The sequence below is a fragment of the Quercus lobata genome, chromosome 11, assembly GCF_001633185.2.
Source record: "Quercus lobata isolate SW786 chromosome 11, ValleyOak3.0 Primary Assembly, whole genome shotgun sequence".
In the NCBI taxonomy this organism is placed as follows: Eukaryota; Viridiplantae; Streptophyta; class Magnoliopsida; order Fagales; family Fagaceae; genus Quercus; species Quercus lobata.
In genome coordinates, this window is record NC_044914.1 from 21,147,371 (window position 1) to 21,168,073 (window position 20,703).

Here is a 20,703-nt window from a genome sequence, read left to right on the forward strand (position 1 = left end):
GCCGCTCACCCGAACATATTCTTCAGCCAAGTTTCTATTAGAATTAGGGAGGCACGATATCAACCATACCAGCATGTCCCTAACCTTAAGGTAATACCCCGACCTCTTGTTACCACACAAGCTATACATATCATGTTGGTTAAGATGCAATCCATACAAGTTATTTAACCGGCTAACACTGGTTGGGACAAAAATCGTAAAACCTAAGGGTTCTAAGTATTAATGGATCTACGGGGAACTTTACCCCACCCTCTAATATGGACATTAATAGGAAAAACACTACATAAGGGCACCGTTCAAGTGCTATATTATCCTCATGGAAATACGCTACATCTATATCTACATCTACAAGAATGGAAAATCTAGCCCTAAAATTGGCTAGAGCAGCCTCAGTTCTAAGAAGGTGTGAGAAACCCATCTTTTGTACTAGAAAAGAAGGAAACTAACAAAGGAAAGGAGATAAGTAAAGGAACTTACAGTAGGCACTAGGAAGTATGCTTTCAGTAGGAAATTGTGTGCTCCAGAACAATGAACACACAGAGAGTAAGGAAGTGAAAAATGGTCTAAGTAAGGAGAAGTTATAGTTTATAGGAGAAGAGAATTAAAGAAGCATTAAATGAATGTTTAAAGTAGGAAAACCTTTGATTTCCTTTTTTATAATTTTTGCACACGCAGCCTCGATACACAAACCGTCGGTTCATGGTGACCGTCTGATGGAACAGCCTGTCACCACCTTTACCCATAAAGTAACCGTTGTCTAATCTCTAATTAATAACTGACGATTAGCGTTTCCAAGGAATGGCCAGCGGTGTGACATGGGTCCTTGATTTATTCCCCGAGCACAGGGAAGAAATCAAGGAGGGGCTATTGTACAGTCATGATCTATTACCCTTGGCCCAATATCAATAAGCCCAAACAATAGGAATAGATATTTCTACTTAGAGGGCAGTACACCTTGCCTGGCAGATCAGGATTGTAGTTGTACCGACCTTAAGTCTAGTTCTATTTGAGGTCGATCCAAAGAACCTCAGTAGTGCCTTGGGTAATATCGCTACCAATCAACATTCGGCGTCTAGCGCAAGTTCCAAAATTCCCCTTCCCAGAGTGGGACCCTCATTTGTCAGGAATAATCTAAATGGGCCCCTTCCACATGAGTGGTAGGAAAGGTAATCATTAATGGTCCACTGAGGCGAAGTTATAAATATGAGAATGACATGAGAGCAAGAGATTAGACACTAAAGAGGAAGGACTAGGAAAATAATCGAGCATAGACAGGAAGGTGTTCGATTAGAGAGGCTAGCTACTTTAACGGGCCTTTAGTCAATCTATTCAGGAACTACCCATTGTAGGATACTCAAAAGCCCACCAATATAAGTAAATTGTGAGCCTAATTACTAGGTTGGCCCATTAGCAGAGAATTAGGCATGCACAGTTGTAATGCTAATGATATCAACTAAGGTTGTAGCCTTAGGATACACTTACAACCAATTTTGTAGCTAGACTTTGTCCATATAGATATTGCGTAAAGTGTAAACAAGTGTATGTAAAATGTACATAAGAGAATATTTTGCCTAAATACAATGCACACAATACTCCAAGAATACAAATGACAATTTATTCAAACAAGCGTTGTGTTTCAATTTGGTATCAAAGCCATGCGACTTTTATGGCTTCCAACTCTCTTTTCTCCTCTTCCTTCACTTTCAAGTTTTCAACCCAACTGAAAACTCTCCGACCCCTCCTCTTCCCTCTTTTAACCAAATCTCACCACTTGTTATTCATCAAATTAATCCACCAATGTTAAAAACTATCTTTACCAAATATATATATATATATATATATATATATACATATGTATAAGTTAGGGTCCACTGTTCAAAAAAGCCCGCAAAGGAAAAGAAGAAGGAAAGACAAGAAGGACAAGGAAGTCTTTTATTCGCATATGAACAGCAGGAACGCTTCATATACTCAGGAGGCTAAATGTTGATGATCATTTTAGGAAGCCCATTATAAGGAAGAAGCCCAGCAACAAGGGTAGAAAAGAGTTAGTAAGTTGATAAAAAAACCATTAAGCCCAAGTGGCAGGAATAATGGATCATAGGACCATAAAATAAACAAATAGGCCTTGAGGAAGCAAACGAGCCTAAAAGAGCCTAGAGAGAGAAATAGCAAACCTGTGAGCAGTATGTGATGTAGAAAAGTGAGAATGGGCCACAGCAAACCTGAAGTAATGCAAGCAAAGAAAGTAAGGGGTTGATGGCAAACTCATGAGCCATAAAGATGAAGGATAAGGTAATTAGGCCAGGAAAGCCTAAAGGAGTTAGTAAAAGCCCATGGAAATGCAGAGTTAGAAAAAAGGCCAAGGAAGCTTAAGAAAAGCAAATGGGCCAAGGATGCCCAGGAGAAAATAAATGGGACAAAAGAGCTCACAAGCAATGTAATACAAAAGCCCAAATGACCATATTGAGTCATTGAGAGAAGAATAACATTACAATAGGAATGGCAGAGCAGTACAGCAGGAAATGGAAGCAAGACTGCAAAAAAGAGCAAAAAAGTAAGCAGAAGGAAGAAAATGCCACAATCAAGCAAAGCCCGGCCCCTAAAGGGAGCAGGTCATAAAGAAAGGAAATCAGAAAATAGCTCAAGCCATAAGAAGTCAAGGGTGGGCGGCAAACTGAGTAGACAAACCTCCAAACCACGGCAAACGCATGAGCAACGGGTAAGTTTTGGACATACACAAAAGCAAAGCACGTGCAAGGTCCAGACATCACCAGCTTATACCCAGCCAATACAGGAAGTAGTGGGTCATTGGTCAGAGGTAAGAGAGTATGGTCTGGCGGTGGGGAGAGGGGAAAACCTATTCTTGGGTTCCTGCTCAGGCTCTTTTGGTGGAAATGTCCTATTAAGATGACATACCGCCTAAAAGAAACAAGGATGAGTTGGATCCATTAGAGACATGCCATGAGGGATAGGGAGAGAGAGAGCACCCACACCGTAGCAGGTAAGAGTGCCACGGCAAACAAACGAACAAAATAGTCTTCTTGCCTAGTAATGGGGAGTGACACAACCAGCACAGATAAGTGGTGCTAGCTGGATGACTAACAAACCAGTGGTGGTCAACAAAGACACCCAGACTAGACAAAGGTAGTTAAAAGCTAACATAGTAAAAGCCTATTACGACAAGCATTATATAAAGGACCCTTGCCGTGCACAGGGAAAGGAAGGATCATGGTAATAGTAACCACTAGGAGAGAATCACAATACAGAAGCAAGCCTTGAGAAAAGAAGAGAAAAAGAAAACTTTTTGCTGTGCAGTAACACCTTCTGCTGTGCAATACAGCTTTCTACATTTTTCTGCAATGTGAATGACTACTCTTCATTTTTTACTGCAGAAATACTTTGCTACTTCCTGCACATAAACAAATCTACAACCTAAAGAAAATACCAATCAAGAAAATGTTAGTTTGCATGGGTTAGCATATTCTAAAATATATACATACATATATTCGTATATATACTTATACGTATTCACATATACATATATAAAATATATTTTGCAGAACATGAGATACAAGGTATATGTATGTATACTTATGGCAAGATAATGATTAGTTCGTGTTAAAAGTAAAATACGTAATAACAAAGAAAGAAGAAAGTTTCGACAGAAAATGTTTAGCTAGTATAATAGTTACGGTAAACATAATCAAAATGAGCTACAATAGAATAACTAGTACAGCAAGTAAATATACCACAATAGGACAACAAATGCAACAAACGTGATAAAAAAAATGTGCTACAACAAAATGACTAAATACAATAGATATAAGTTATAATGAGAGAAATCAAATATATTTGTAGTCAAAATCAAATATTGAATCTTCCCATAGAATAATTAAACCAAGAAGGAAACCAAACCCCAACTTGAACAACCTTGTCATAGGATTTTGCCATCAAAGTTGTGCATTTTGGAGAATAGGTCTAAATAGCTACTGACTACTACTTTTGGGGTACTTCAAAGAGTGGGTTTGCTAAGAGGTAGGGAAAAGATGATCTATTGATGCATGCCCCTATTCCTACCGTGTTTTCTTTCTTCGTTTTACCACTTTCTTTCTTTCTCTCCATTCTTTTACTCTTGGTTTCTTATTACTCTCTTGCCGTGGGTTGTTCCCCATTTGGTCTTTTCTTTTTCTTGGGTCCCTTTCTCTAGGTGACTCTCTCTTTCTAAGTGCCTCCCTTAGATGTTTCCCCCTTTCATCCATGGCTACCTCTTCCTTTTGTTGTGGCCATCCCTTCAGGACTACCCACCAACTCATTCGTTGCCCGGACCACTACCATTGCTTAGTACATGTTTGCTGCACCACTACTCATTTCATGACAAAATTCCCTTTTGTTTATTCTTACTATATACCTCTACCTCTAGGTTCATATAGATAAGGATTGGGCTACCTCACCACCTAGCTCTATGGCATGCATCAGATGGTCTCAACCATCTATTACTTCTTTTAGGTAAGATACCATCCCATCAAGGTATTTTCCCAAAAGAAGTCACAGTTGGAAACCAAATATAAATCTCATTTTCCCTCCATTACCAAACCACACCCTCTGAATCCCTTACCCATGGGCCTACCTCCCTTGTATTGGCTGAGTACAAGTTAGTGGTACTCCAGCCCTGCTGTGCTTGCTCCACTATTTTCTTTTTTTGTCTTCTTTCATTCCCACGCCGTTTCTGCTGTAGCAGATTAGTTCTGTTTCGTTCTACTGCATGTTTTTGTTTTATTTCTTTATGCGTTTCCTACTATGTTTGTCATTTCCTTTGGTTTGACTTTTCTTTTCTTCATGTGATTCCTACTGCTGACACTTCCTATTGTTCCTTGTTTCTTTTCATCGTGCTTCTTCATATTAGTTTTCACACCTATCCTTTTATACAAAAGAATTTGGGCCTTTGTGGGCCAGATAATGTTGACTGGATCAAAAGGGTCTTAGGCCCAATTTGCCTTGATCTGTCAAAGTCATTCTGCTAAAAAACTGTATTCTGCGGCAGATCTATATTCTGCTACAGATCTGCATTTTGCTGTAGATCGCTTTCCCTTGTACTTCTTTCTTTGGACCTTTCTTGCTCTTCGGTCTTCTTGGTGGGTCTTTGTGCCTTGCTTTTCATTGGGCTTTCCTCTGTATGGGCTTTTGGGTACAAATTCAGAAAATGGGCATCAATAGAGAGAAGGGATATAACTCAAGATATTATGTGTCCAATATGCCAGGGAGGATTTGAAACCATTTTACATCCTTTAAGGGACTGCCATCAGCTTAAATGTATGTGGAATCAGCTAGGAATCTCTTCTTCAAATCATGAATTCTGGAGGAGTGATCTTCAGAGTTGGTTGTCATTTAATGGCAGGATGATGAGCAGTCTTTGTGCTACACAACCCCCTTGGAAAGTTGTTTTCCGATAGCTATATGGAATGTTTGGAAGAGCAAGAACAATATGGTTTCAATAGGAGGAACAGAAACTCGAGCATTGCTATGGAGATTGTGAAGCAAGCAATTGAATATTATCATTGTGTTGCTTCCCCAAGGCTACAAACTCGTAAAGTGTTGAAGGGTGTTCGATGGGAGAGACTGCCACAAGGCTGGATGTAGCTGAACACTGATGGTTCAGTCAATGGGAATCTCAGTTTGGCAGGGTGTGGGGGTGTGATTAGAGATGATGCAGGGTGGTGGATTGTTGGATTTAGCAAGTGTATCGGCATCACCAGTAGCTTTGCTGCAGAATTATGGGGGCTTAGGGAGGGCCTTATTTTGTGTTGGAATCTTAATATTACTTCTCTTGAGATTGAACATGATGCCAAAGCTATTGTGGATATTTTAAACAAGCCATCCTATGTAAATAATACCATTTCTCCTATTTTGGATGACTGCAGTTTGTTGGCTTTCCGCATTCCTCAGATTCGCGTTAAGCATTGCTTCTGTCAGGCGAACAGGTGTGCGGATAGCCTTGCTAGGATGAGAATTTAAAATCACTGTACACTATCGATGTAAATTATAATCATTCTTATTGGGAAAGCAATCAACTTATACTTGATTTTAAACAAATTCAAAACCGTAGTTAAAAGCAATCTAATAGAGTTTGAGGGAGCATACCTCTTGATTGAATGATTGTAAAACTCAAGAGAAAATCTCTTTCCTCTCAACTTTTCCTCCTCTCCTTTTACCAAGTTTGGTGGATGTTTAAGGTGAATTTTTGTATTTATATTACATAGTGAACCCTTATGAAACCCTAAATAGCCTTCTACTGGAAAACGTTTCTCTCCCTTTCCAACTTTGGAGTGGGAGAAATTTGTAATTATATAACTAGCCTCGTCACACGCGCTTCGTGCGTGCGATGAGTTTTTTTTTTTGGTTAGTTGTCCTATTTTATATATATATATATATATAATTTTTATTTTGAAAATTTAATTTATAAGTGAATAAATCAATTTGAAAATTAATAGGATAGTGGTCCTATTTTTTAGGCAATGTTTTAGTGGGAGTTAGAGTTGCATTTTTACAGGATTGTCCTTTAATTTTATTTCTACTTAAACATAGGGGTGTAGGGGTATTTTTGAACTAAAAAATAAGGAATTCAAACAGAGGAAGCCCCTTAAATAATAGTATAGATGAAACCTGGTGAAACCTAGACTTGGCAAACGGTCGGATTGGGTTAAGTTAATCGAATTTGGGTTAAAGACATGTCATTCTAAATGGGTTGCAAGCATGTTAGGTGGGGTTTTTGGGTTCAGTGTCCAGTGCCATTGGACCCATTTAGATGGTAATATATGTCTACTTTTAGACATGTGTTATCATCTGATCGGGTCTAGTGCATTGGACCAAAACCAAGTCCTTAGGTTATGGATCAAATTAATTGGGCTATGGATCAACTCATATTTTTTTCAAATAAAAAATAATAATAATAATAATAAACGAACAAAAAAAAAATATTAAAGGTCAAAAATATAAAGTGAAATTTTTTTTTAATAATACATAAATTTTTACATTTACATAATTCAAAATTCACTAATATATTGTCACCATAAAAATTAGGTGATTTGTCATTAAGCACTTAAAAACTTTTGGAACAATTAATAATTTATCATGGTATTAGATAGGGTGGCAATTTTTACCCAAACACACTAACCCACCCATTATCCATTTAAATTGGATAAGTCTTGACCCAACTCAATTAAACATTTGGGTTGAATGGATACAGACATATTGGGTAAATTAGTTAAATGATCTTAATGGATAAACGCCACTAGATACCTTGTGGATTATTCATTTACATTTATGAACAAAAACGTAACAAAATCAAAATCCTAATTCCCTAATGTAGGTGCCTAGCCCTCTTCTCTCCCCTTCTCCTCTTTCTTTTTCTTGTTAATTTTCTTTGGTTTTCCTCTCATTTTCCCACATTCCAAATACTAAGGGTATGTTTGATAACTATTTTTTTCCCTTATTTTCTATTTTTAAAAACAATTTTCTACTTTTGATACTAAAAAACTTGTTTGGCAACCCAAAATAGATAGAAAACAAAAATTGTTCTCAAAACTCAATTTGTGAAGGAAACTGAAAACATGCAAAATGATGTTTTCAGTTTCTAATTTTCAAAAGTTAACGAAAACACGCATTTAATTTAATTTATCTATCTTATTTAATGAGTTGGCATTAGAGTTCAAATCCTAGTAACAACATATTTTAATATTTTATATTTTTTTTCTTCAAAAAGCTATTTTTTTAATTTCAACTAACCAAGCATATTTTTGATTTCAAAAATACAAGAAAATTGTTTTTTCTTTATATTCCCAAAAACAAGTTTTTGAAAATAAAAAACAAAAACTATTACCAAACATAACTTGAGATCCTCTCTCCCCTTCTCCTTTTTCCTTTTTCTTGTTGATTAATTCTTATGTTTCCCTCTCATTTTCCAACCTTCCAAACGCCTAGTTCCTCTCTCCCTTTCTCCTTTTTCTTTTTCTTGTTAATTTTCTTAAGTTTTCCTCTCATTTTCCCTCCGGAGATTCTAGCCTTTTGCCCTTAATTTTTAAAAAATTTAGCAATATACCCCTATTTCGAAACTATATAGGGATATGCCCCTGTTTCAATACTCGATTACCTTAAAATCGAGTTTTAATGAAATACTCGATTCGTAGAAAATCGAGTTATGCCAAATAAAACTAAAAAAAAAAAAAAAAAAAAAGCATGGAACTCAATTTTAGGGAAGTCGAGTTCCAAAACGCCGCTATAGGGCTTAAAAACATCACTATAGGGCTTAAAAACGCCACTATAGGGCCCCTTGAACTTGGTATGGGGCCTTATAAAAAATTTTTGCAGGAAAACGCCGCTATAGGGCTCTAAAACGTCATTATAGGGCTTAAAAACGTCACTATAGGGCCTAAAAAGCCATTATAGGGCACCCAGAACAGGGCGATTACACTTATAAAAAAATTTTGCAGGAAAACGCCGCTATAGGGCTTTAAAACATCACTATAAGGCTTAAAAACGCCACTATAGGGCTCCCTGAATATAGGGCAATCACACTTATAAAAAAAAATTTTGCATGGAACTCGATTTCCTGAAACTCGAGTTCCATGGAAAAATTTTTTTTTTTATATTTTTTTTAAGTTTGATCGGGCATAACTCGATTTTCTACAAATCGAGTATTTAATTGAACTCGATTTTAGGATAATCGAGTATCGAAACAAAGGCACGCTCCTATATAGTTTGCAAACAGGGGCATATTACTAATTTTTTAAAAAAATTAGGGGTAAAATGCCAGAATCCTCTTTTCCCTCCTACCAAACATTGAGATCCACTCTTGGGTATGGCAACGACTTCAAGATTTTCCTTTCTTTTTCTCTCATTAATTTTTGATCTAGATCTCAATGTCATGGTTCATTTTCTTCATCATTTGCTCTCAATTTATGTGTTTGGATCAATCTATGGATTTCCTTAAGCAAATCCCTTATCTTTAACCATGAATCAGTGCTGAAATTATCTTGGTGGCTAAGAAGTTCAAATCAAATAAGAGGGAGGGTCAACCCCAAACCCTATCCATTTTCTTTCTCACTTTGCTTTACATCTTGTTTATTTCACAAGAAAATAGACGAAAATATAAGCTACAACATGTTCAAGAGAAAATTGAGGAATGATAAGACAACTAGAAGCTTTCAATCTCTTAAAATATTGGAATATTTTCTATCTTTTATTCTTTTTTCTTTTTCATTTTTTATAAAAAAAAGACTATTTATCTCCCATAAAATATGGTCCTAAACTCCAAATTGTCTAATGGGTTAATTGGGTGGGTGTCAAAAAAAAAAAAAAAATTGTTGAGAAAACCATACTCGATGGTACTTTATTCAAATCAAGTGTAAAAATCAGAAACAATAGAATGCAAAACGTCTGATGGAACATTCTCCATCTAGAAAACCAAAGGAAAAGAAAGCCTAGCTCTCTATGCTAAGGCATGAGCAACAACGTTGCCCTGCCTCCTAACGTGAGAAAAGGCATGGGTTTGGAACAAACCCTAAATAGACTTAGTGTCTTTGACAAGATTACCTATACTTGTCATGACCCAAATCCATGGAACATGAATTTAGATGCATGACTAACTTGTTGATCTTACATGACACAATAAACATAATTAATTTCCAAAATTCAATAAACTCCAAATAAAAAATGCTCTTAATAAATCTCCTACAATAACTAAAATCCACAATTTAGAAATAATCTCCAAATACTGTAAAATCTCAAGTGAAATAAAAATAACTAAAAATCCTTTAAGGCTTAAAGCATTATTGACATCACCTAAAAAATCCCACACTCTACCTTGCACCTTACAAAGAGATCCAAAACTTATGTTTCCCAATTAAAATTTAATCTAAAAATTGTAATTGATAGATTGAGCCACACATTTAGTAAGCAATTATACATAATACACAACAAAATATAGTCAAGCAGAGCACAAGTATTTTGATTTTTCACAAACTCATTCAATGATTTCAAATGTAATTATTCCAAAAAATATAATGAACCACTTAATACATATGTAATCAAATCTTAAAATCATTTGAAAACACATACAGATAATTGATCAAAGCACAGTGTCACATATACACATATCACATATTCTCACATATAATCCTGTGAGCGGATATCAACATCTAACCCCTGCTGGTGAGGGATCAACACTTATTCTCACATACAACCCTATGAGCGGGTTTACACATATATCTAATCAATTTTAAAAACACTTATTTTGAGTCACATATCACAAAAGCAAAGTTTATGCAAAATAGAATAATTTACTTAATATTAACAATTATTCCAAATACAAAGGCATATCAAAGATCACCATATCAAATTGAAACATAAATCAAAGGATGCTTGACTCTCTTAGGGAACGAAGAGGAATTGAGGAGTTTATGCAAGTATTTTACAATTCTTGCGTAAAAGAAATCTTTTAATACCATTATAAAATTGGAATATGAGTTTGAAATCACTTGGTTTTAAACAAATTTAAAGAACAAGAACCTTTTTAGAAAACTTATCTTGAAACTCATTTCTTTTCTGAAAATAGTTTAGTTTAAAAATCATTTTTTTACATGAGATTTAGACATTCAAAACGTTATTTAAAATTCAAAATTTCTCTTTAAAACATAATTTAAAAGTTGAATTTTCTCTTTCAATAACATAAAAATGCTTTTGATGAACTTAAAAACATAACTTTTGAAAAAGCTTTGGCTTCTAGGAACCTAATGAACAAACTTGTATATATTATGCAAATTACTGACAACACTTGAATTACTCTAAAAGTCCAGCCGAAACGACCTCCAAAAAGTCTTAAAACACTCTTAAATAAGACCTATAATCAACCATGGAAATTACTTAATATCCTCTACAAAATATAAAACTTATCGAATTATACAAACTGACTCACTAGGATTATACTTTGTTAAACTAAATAATAACACTGATGCAAGGCATCTCTACCCAAAATATGTTTCCTTGAATTTATCAAAAATGATAAGCAGTAGCTAAAACTTTAGGATTTAATATATGTCCTAAACGAAAAAGTAAAACCTTATACATGATTTAAGCTTTATAACCCTGGCTTTTGTTAACATTAAAGCCATCCTAATATATATAACCAATGAAAACGTTAAATCGTACTAATTAATATATATAACCAATGAAAAATGTTAAACCATCCTAATGTATAACCCCAAACGTTAAGGCCATATTCATGATTAAGATTGTAATTCCATGATTTTGTTCTAGAATGAAGTCTGTAAGCAATAATGTAAAAGTATAAACAACAATTCTAGGAAACATCCCTTTTGAAAAAAATAATCTAAACATCACTAACTTTCCCAAGATAAAATCATAACCCTTTAATTCTTTGTTTATAACAAATGGAAAATCATACCTGGTACAATTGTTTGCCTCTTTAATTGTATTTGTTCTAATCTCCAAGGGAAAAAAATACACCTCCTATCCTCCTTAGTGATAAAATCCTTCCTATGAAAACCCTAATTTATCTCTTCCTCTACCTTGTATTTAATGCATCAAAGATAAGGGCTTGGTGGGGTAGTGGGTTGGAGTTACTAACAAAAAGTACTAATGGCCTATCAACTATATATAAAAAGAAAAACGTAATAATCCCAAATTAATGTTTATTTGTACGTTTAGATAAGCCAAAATTCCTAAGGATCCTAATAACTCTTAAACTTCTAATCCAAATAGGTTTTAATTCTGTAATCCTTTTCCTTAACGGATAAGGAGGCCAAAAGTTTTATACAAACAGTCCCACAAATTAACACTCCACATTACATCTTCCTCTTTTATTTATTATTTTAATTGCTGCACAAAATTATATGCACTAAAACTTTAATTTTTTCACCTATTTTATAGCACCACAAAATTGTCCACACTCATCTTATTATGCACACAAATGTAGTACTTAACTCTATAATAATAATAACGATGACGGTGATTATGACAAAATAAAATAAAAATCGGGGCATTACAATACTGGAGAGGGACAAATTATCTTCAGAAAGAGCCTTTATAATAACCTCTGAGTCTTCTTTGAAAATAGGGTGCAGAAAACCCAACCCCGCTGAAAACAACACAGCTCTTCTTGCTGCTATAATTTCCAGAGTTTCCACTGTATATGGTTGATGGATCTTTTCTGCTAAAGTAGCCAAAACTTCCCCAGCTTCATTAGATTTCGGAAACATAGCCCCATCAAAGTTTACCTTTATTGCATTTTGAACTGGTGGTGACCACCTGACCCGTGACTGAACCCGAGTCCTATGCTGCATCTGTACCCGAGGCTTCATCTGGAAATTTGATAGCAAGCGGCATGCTAATTCCAATATTTTTTGGGGTGGCAAGCTGGGCTCATTGCAGTGGATCTTATTTCTTCTATACCACACCGACCAAGCAACCATAGCAAAAGTCTTAAGCTATCGAGGTTGCTAACCCACCAGGGATACTATATCAGAGATAGAATTAATTTGAGGGTGGTCTTTTTTAATCCAGCCAAAGATTGGTTCCCAAATAGGTAGAAAATCCACTCAACCCCACAGTGCATGGTAGGTATCTTTCGGAGAGCTAGAACAAAGGCTACATAGAGGATTATCCAAAACCTTCCTCCTTTGCATGCCATAGGAAAATTTTAACCCTGCTTAGGACACCCAGTTTCCAAATACAATTCCAAAAAGATTTTGGGGGATTTGTAATTGAGCTTGAGGCTCTATCCCTCCTCTCCAAATCAAGCAACAAGTGGTACCCGGTCTTCACAGTGTAATTTCCATTCCTACTCCTCAGCCAAATCAAGCAATCACAAAGTAGAATGGGTATTTAATTTATATTTACATAGGTCATAAATGGGTAATTGGATAATTATGTACCCAACTCATTTATGACCCAACCCAAATCCTACCAAACCCGGTGTGGCTTACTAAAACTATAAAGTTAGAATGTAAAAGAAATCACACTTGGCTAGACACAATTTTTATTTTCATAATACGCTCTATTTGCTTCAGTATTAAAGTTTTCTGGAAAATTGTTCATTAAAGAGCATTTTCTTAAAAACTATCTCATTTTCTGGTGTTTGGTAACAATCTTGAAAATAATATTGAAAATGTTTTTTGGTATTTGATATGCAATTTTTTTATATATTTCTTGTATAATTTAAAACATTTGTATTATGTAAAACAACTAATGTAATCAATATAAATAAATAAAAATATCAAAAATGAATTTGGTTTTCATACTAAAATTTTGACAATAGATACAATCAAAATTAGTTGTATAGTTTTCACACACACACACAAATATATACACAAAGACGGCTCTACAGCCAACCCGGAGGGTTCAAATGAACCCCCTGACTTGGCCAAAAACCAAAAATTATATATAATTTTTTTTTGACCCCTTGAATAAAATTTTGAACATCCTAACCCTAAATTTTGTTTAATCCCAATTGAAATAGCTTCAATGTGATCATTTTAGTGCTATTTTCACAATAATTTTACAATAAAGGTTAAGTGGCAAGTTTTAATTGGTTTTTATCTAAACCCACAAATGACATCACTTTTTTACATATCTTTAACAACTTACCACCTAAATTTTGTTGTGAAAGTGTTGTGTTAGCAACTCTACTCTTAAAACTGCTGCTTCATTTTTAAAAATAAATAAATAAATAAATCTTCTATCTGGACTCTGGCTTACTTTGCCATTGGCCACGAAATGAAATTGTTTTTCCTGCACTTTTCTTCTTCATTAGCAAAAAATTATACAACTTTTAGCTCACAAAAATTACAATACTATTGACACCCAAAAAAAAAATCCTAGAACCGCCACTATACATATCAACCATTTGTCTATATATATAAAATTAACAGGGCAATACATCTTTAATAAGTACAAATAACAATAACTTTTAATTATCTACTCTTTTTGCTGGTACACTAATTGTCTACTATGGTCAACCACAAGTCTTCAATATTGCTCTAAATTATGTATTTACATAATGTATCTGCATAATATATCATCATGGCATAGTATCTGCATAGTGTATCTACCAACAAATGCAATTCCCCTAAACAATTATCATTTATTATATAACAATTTTATTAATTTACTGTAAAGATTGTCCTATGTAAAAGCAATTTAGAGCCATAAAGGTACTATGTTTAAAATTTTCATCTTTTACTTCATTCATTCTTTCTTCTTCTTATTTTTTTTTTTTTAAATTTGCACTTTTATGTGCAAAAAATAAGTAACTTCTGCCTAGAATCCATCAAACCGAAAATTTCTTAGAGAAAAAAGAAAATCAAGCTTGAAATTCAAAGCAAATAATTGGGATTTTAGTAGAGAGAAATGAAATAATTACCGCTGCAAATCTATTCTCCTTTGCAAGTCGGAACTATTGACCGTTTAGTGAGGGAAAAAAAAAACTAAATAGAGGACTGTGTTATAGAGGGGAAGAGAAACATGGAGAAGAGAGAGAGAGAGAGAGATCTATGGGAAGAAAAGAGACCAGAATTAGTGACAGAGAGGGTGTGAGGAGAGAAAAAGTAAAGGAAAGAGAGAAAAAGGGAGAGAGCATATCGTGAGAGAGAGATTGTATGGGAAGAGGAGAGACCAGAATTAGTGACAATGAGGGTGTGAAGAGAGAAAAAGCGAGAGAGAAAAAGGGAGAGAGCATACCGTGAGAGAGAGATTGTTTTCCAAAAAAAAAAAAAAAAAAATTGGAAAACAATCTATAGAAAATAAGCCTTATTTTTATTAAGGTTTTCCAATGAATAAAAATAGTTTTCTATTAACCTTTTTTTTTTTTTTGTGTGTTACCAAACACTAAAAAAATGTGGAAAACTATCTTTACAGAAGGTGGAAAATTATCTTTAATAGTAGTAAAATTTGCTCCAATTCATTATTTCTTCTCTTCCTTTTTTTTTTAATACCAACAAAGAAACGAGACAAATTTTTTATTCTTTCACTTTTCTGTTCTTTTAAGTTCTTTCGAAACATGTTTCTCAAAAAAAAAAAAAAAAGTTCTTCCAAAACATAGCAGATGAAAAATGAATAATTTTCTCTATCATCAAAATTTTCCCAAGTTTTTGTTCTTTTTATTTTATGTCACAAAAGTATGTCACACACACCCCTCTTAACTCTTAGAGCATTCTCATCAAAGATTGTAAAATTTTTAGTATTTATCATCTTAAAAAACCACTTTATCAATTTTAATAACTCATTTTACAATACACCTAACATCAAAAGTTCTATATTTTTACCACTTCATTTAAATATTCTTTTTTATTATTTCTTTATTCTTCAATATATATTTCTTTCTCTCTCTTCCTCTCTGTCACTCTTAACCGAGCAAACTCACACAAACTATCTCAACCCAGCAAACCCATATCCACCACCACCAAAAAAAAAAAAATCAGCCACCATACCCACCCGTCTATCCAACAAACTCAAACTCTTCCATCTCAACCCAACAAATCACACCCACACCCACACCCACTGCCACCAGCCACCACCATAACAATCACTACCACCATCACCATCACCCACAACCACAACCACAACCACAACCAACAAAATCACAAGCCCAAAACCACAACAGCATCCACCAATCAGAAAAAACAAAAACAAAAGCACTAAACAAAAACATCAAATATATGCATCGCAACACTGAACGACAATCAAACAAAAACAATAACAAGGAGGAAAACCAACATTGAACCCAAACCCCAACCCAAAAACAACACACGACAAAACACCCAATGACAATCAACATACGATAACACACGAAGGAAAAATCTTCGAATGGAGTCAATTTGAGAGTGAGATCTACATGCCGATCTCCACACCGGTGCTAATTTGGAGCAAGAAAAAAAAAAGCTTGATGTGAGAAAGAGGGAGACGAAGAGCAGGATCTGCATGCCGATCTCCACACCGGTGCTGATTTGGAGCAAAAAAAGAAAAAGAAAAAAAGCTTGATGTGAGAAATCCACACCGGTGCTGATTTGGAGGAAAAAAAAAAAGGCTTCATGTGAGAAAGAGGGAGATGGAGAGGCCAAGAAAAAGAGAGAAAGAAAGAGAGAGAGAGAGAGAAAAAAAAAAAAGGGTAGAGAGAAAGAGAGATTAGAGGAGAGAGAAAATGAGAGCGCACTGTAACAAGATGTCAAACTTAATAGCATTTAACATTCTTGATGGAGTGTGTTTTTTACAAATTTGATATTAAAAAATAGCATTTAACATTCTCGTCAAGAATGCTCTTACATCCAGTAAAATACCAAATAACTACTCCATTTTCCACTCCTTATTTTGACAACTTCGACCCAGCCAGCTTTTTCTTAAACCCTCTCTAAAACCCTATACTAGTCTCTTCTACTCTCTCTCTCTCTCTCTCTGTGCTGCAGTGACAAGGTATCTCTGGTCCCTCTTAGCTCTCTTTGTTCTGATTAAATTGCTTCACCCACTATTTAGTGTTTGGTTACAAAGAAAATTATAAACAAAATCCAAAAAAAAAAAAAAAAATTTTGAAATAGTCTCATCATTCTATTTGATGCTTTGTTTTTCCTCAAAAAAAAAAATCTTGATTGAAACAAATGAGTTATTTTGATAGGAGCTTGATGGGTTTTTTTAAAACTCTGGTTTCATTTCTTTTTCCCTCGTTTTCTCTGAACCAAACAGAAACGTATAATTGATTCATTGAAAATTTGGTTTGTTCTGTTCTTTTCTGAATTTGGGATTCACTGTACTGATCTGATTATATTGAGATTTCAGAAAAAGGGCTAAATATGTCTATGATCAGTTCATTTTTAAAATTTCTCCTTTGTGTATTCTGTTTGGTTCCCAGGATAACAGGGAGAAAATTGTGAATAGGGAAAACTGAAACATAACAGATTATTTATTATTCTTGACAACCAAAGAGTGCCTTGCAAGATCTGTTTTTCGTAATTTTTTGAAAATGGTCTGCGTGAAAAATCTGTACCTAGAAAATGTTGTGGTTTATGGGGCTCTTTAACATTTGGTGTTACTTTGAGTTTTTGTGTAGTTAGAATCATTGCAACCTTTGAACATTGAAAGTTCATTTAGTTAAAAGTTATGAATGGAATTTAGTTTTTTTGGAAAGTTTTGTTCCAATGGTTAATGGGTCGATGAGCTTTCATACGAAATCTGTGGGGCTTTTGTGAACACATTGTTGAAATCCCGTGTCTTGTGTGTGTCTGTTTGTTGAATACCAGATAAGAGTGACCATTGTAAGTAAATTTAAAACGTGGAAGTGAAGATTTATGACATGGTAGGAAGAGTCGTATTTGTTAGGGGTGTTTGATTTTATGCATGCCTATTGCAGTATGTATACTACAAGTCTTTTTGTGAGCTGGGTTTGTCATGCAGTAGAATGATCTTAAATATTATTTATATTTTCTTGGTTTAGTGCAGAAGAGATTTTAGTGTGTACAGATTTTGTTTTTACATGCTGCTCTTTGCCTCTCTCCCCATCCCCTTTAAAGTTTTAACAATTTTAGATAAGTGGGCAACTTCCTAGAATGCTCTCTGCAAATTTGTTAAATTTGGAACATAATCTCCAATAAGGCAATAACTTACTTTGGGATTGGCCAATGACTTTTAGCTCAAATGATACTTCTTCATCCCTCAATTATGGGATGGATGCCAAGGTGGTGGGTTCAAGATCCATTGGGTGTATGTGTAACTTACTAATTTCTTAAAAACAAAACTTACTTTGGGTATTGGAAATATATGCTTTTGGCAGAGTTGGTTGCTACTATTTTTTAGCTATTATGGAGCAGCCACTGAAAGTAGAAATCATCTCTGCTATGATTGTAGCTTTTCAAGAAAATCTTTGTAGGATCCTGATTTTTTGTGAAATAGCAGGAAGTGTCCATCTCTTGGAATGCTGACAGAGTGGTCCATTAAGAATTGGAAAGGTGAAGTCCTTCACTATAGTCCTTGTTAAGGTGGCTTGGTCAGCTCACATCTATCATGTCTAAATAGAAAGGAACTCCAAAATTCATGGAAATAGTCTTAAAGCCGAGGAAGCTTTGTTCTATCACAATTATTGGCTATAGAAGGAGGTCTATTTCGAACAAAATTTCTGATTCTAATAGCAACAGAAAAATCTGTTAGATGTGACTAATTTCCCAGTAGCTTTTGGGTCATTAGTTTCTGATTTGTTGCTATAAAGTTACTTGCTCTGCTTTAAGAGCTACTTACTTTGTGTTGCCCCTGGGCATGAGCTTATCTACTTAGCTTGTCAGGGGTGAATATCCATTGGACTACCCGACAACTGAATCTGGCGGGTGGGATTAGTTGCCTGTACGTTTTACTAGCTAAAGGCAAGTCTAAAGGCTATTCCTTAGAAAGGTTCCCAATGTTATCCCAGAAAAAAAAATGAGCTATTTACTATGTGTTGCCATAGAGCTCTAGCTCAACTAGCACCTCCTCCCCTTGCAAGTGCTAGGTGGAGGGTGAGGGCATGGGTTCAAGACCTACTAGGTACATGTATAACATACCAATAAAAAAAAAAATAGGGAGCTAATTACTCTGTGTCAGCCAGCTCTTCAAAATGTTTCTGCAGCAATAAGCTGCTTGTGGTTTTTTCTGTTTGTTTCCAAGCCTCTGTGTATACTGTACTTCACTTCTTCTATTGAATAATAAATCTCATTTATTAAAGAAAAAATATCTATCTCTTTTAGTTTACATATTATCTACTGGACCTTATATGTATCTTGAGCTTTAAAAAAAAATGCAGAATTGTTCAACTTGGGGTCCTTTGAACTTTAGTTGATTGTAGTGAATTCTTTTTCTCAAGTGAGACCTTCTATAACCTTTTGAAAGGAGGTCAGCTTTTCTAGAAATATTTATGATCCCTAAATCCATGTTGAAGAATTAGGTATTAAATATTTCAAGGTCCAATACAAACTTAGCCATTCTCTTGCCAAGTTATGGCAAAAATTTCTCCCCTTTCCTTGTTTAATCAACTATTTGGTGGGTATAATTTTCTTTACCATAGAAAATTTGTGACCCTATTTTTCATCATCAGAGTGGAGTTTGTTTAGCCATAGTTGCATTTATGGAGAACCGCTTGGAACTTCTATAATTATCCCAAAAGTAGAATTGATTTGAGCACACATAAATCCCAAATACATAGGATAAGATATTCCAAATTACTCCATTGCCTCTGATAATAGTAATGAGTCATACCATCTTTACTTGATAGTCAATAGAACTTTGTTATTGTTATAGGTGAAATTTTTCTACCACACCATCTTCTAACAAAAGAAATGGTGTTATCTGCAGAGAGTAAGCGACAGATTAATAAAGAAAAAAGATGGAGAAAGTTGTTCATTTCCCAAAACTCCCTATTGAGTTTCTCATGCGGCCTTCTTCTAACAACAACAGAGATGTTTTAATCAAAACGATGCCTTCTGCATCAAAGGTACTTTAGACGGAAGTCTACTGTCTCTTCCATTGCTCAAATTCAGTCTCTAGTTATTCTCAATTTTCCATGTTTCTTGTCTAACCTGATTTTGTTATGCTATTTCTCAACAGCCTGAGATCAAGAGGGTTCTGGAATCAGTATATGGTTGCGAAGTTGAAAAGGTACGGACACTAAATATGCGAGGAAAGAAAAAGATGAGAGGGGGGCGCTTGATTGCAAGACCAGATTACAAGAAGGCTTATGTGACTCTAAAGAATCCTTCATCCTTCTCTCCCGACATGAATCCTATCCATTTAGTTAAAGAGGAAAAGAATAAATAAAGTCAAATTCAAGCATCGTCACAAAGTGAGGAATCTCACTAGCTTGACTAGGATTTAATTTTGAGAAGTAATCAAGTCAGGGAGGCAGAAGTGGCATTTATGTTGATCCAGCATCGCCCATCGGTTCTATTCCAGATTCATAACTAGAAAGTTTCTCATATTAATTCAACAGCCCTTTTCATTGCTTTTTGAAATGAAACTCTATTCTTTAATTATTTAGCTATAAATTCTCCATGAACTCTAGTTTATGGGAGAGCCCACAGACACTGGAATGTCTAAGTTTCCATAAAGCAAAACGTGTCTATCGACTATCAAGGTCGTTAGGCTCTTGGGGAAAGATTTTTATCTATTTTGAAGTTTAGGTTAGGGCTGTCCAAGGGATTTGACAAATCGACCCACCCAGAGTGACCAACAAGAACCGATCTGATCTAGTGACTATAGTGGTTAAAGGCAGGTCGGGGGCTTCAGAGTTCGATTCTGACAGGTCGAGTCTCAGTTTCTTTCCTCTTGCTTATAAAAAAACCCAACCAAACTTTGGCAAGATCTCAGCCATATTTTGGCTAGATCTCGCCAAATCTGGTGAGTTTCACTAGATTCGGCAAGATCTCATTGGATCTTTGTTGTTTTTCGCTACCTCTCTTGATTTCAACCGAAACAAATCCAACTCGTGGAACAACCAACTTATTTCGACTCGTTGAAGTTATCGGTTAGCGGCAGATCCTATGTTCTGACACCCGCTAGAATCGAGGTAAGTCTGAGTAGAGCCCAAATCCAACCCGGACTGAACCATGGACAATCCTAATATTGGTATCTTTATTTACATGGATTTGGAAATGATAAATGCCCATTATTTATGTTTGATTA

The 20,703-nt window shown here is 35.0% G+C and overlaps 1 long non-coding RNA gene across 2 annotated transcripts; it reads left to right on the forward strand.

Annotated features, from left to right (window-relative positions):
• The first annotated feature begins 16,376 nt into the window (after nt 1-16,376).
• Nucleotides 16,377-20,048, forward strand: LOC115969388. Of its 2 annotated transcripts, none has more exons than XR_004086958.1 (3): nt 16,377-16,479; nt 19,378-19,516; nt 19,630-20,048. It is a non-coding gene; the product is annotated as an uncharacterized LOC115969388 (long non-coding RNA). The 2 variants fall into 2 exon arrangements; XR_004086959.1 differs by lacking the exon at nt 16,377-16,479 and adding an exon at nt 16,640-18,005.
• The last annotated feature ends 655 nt before the right edge of the window (nt 20,049-20,703 follow it).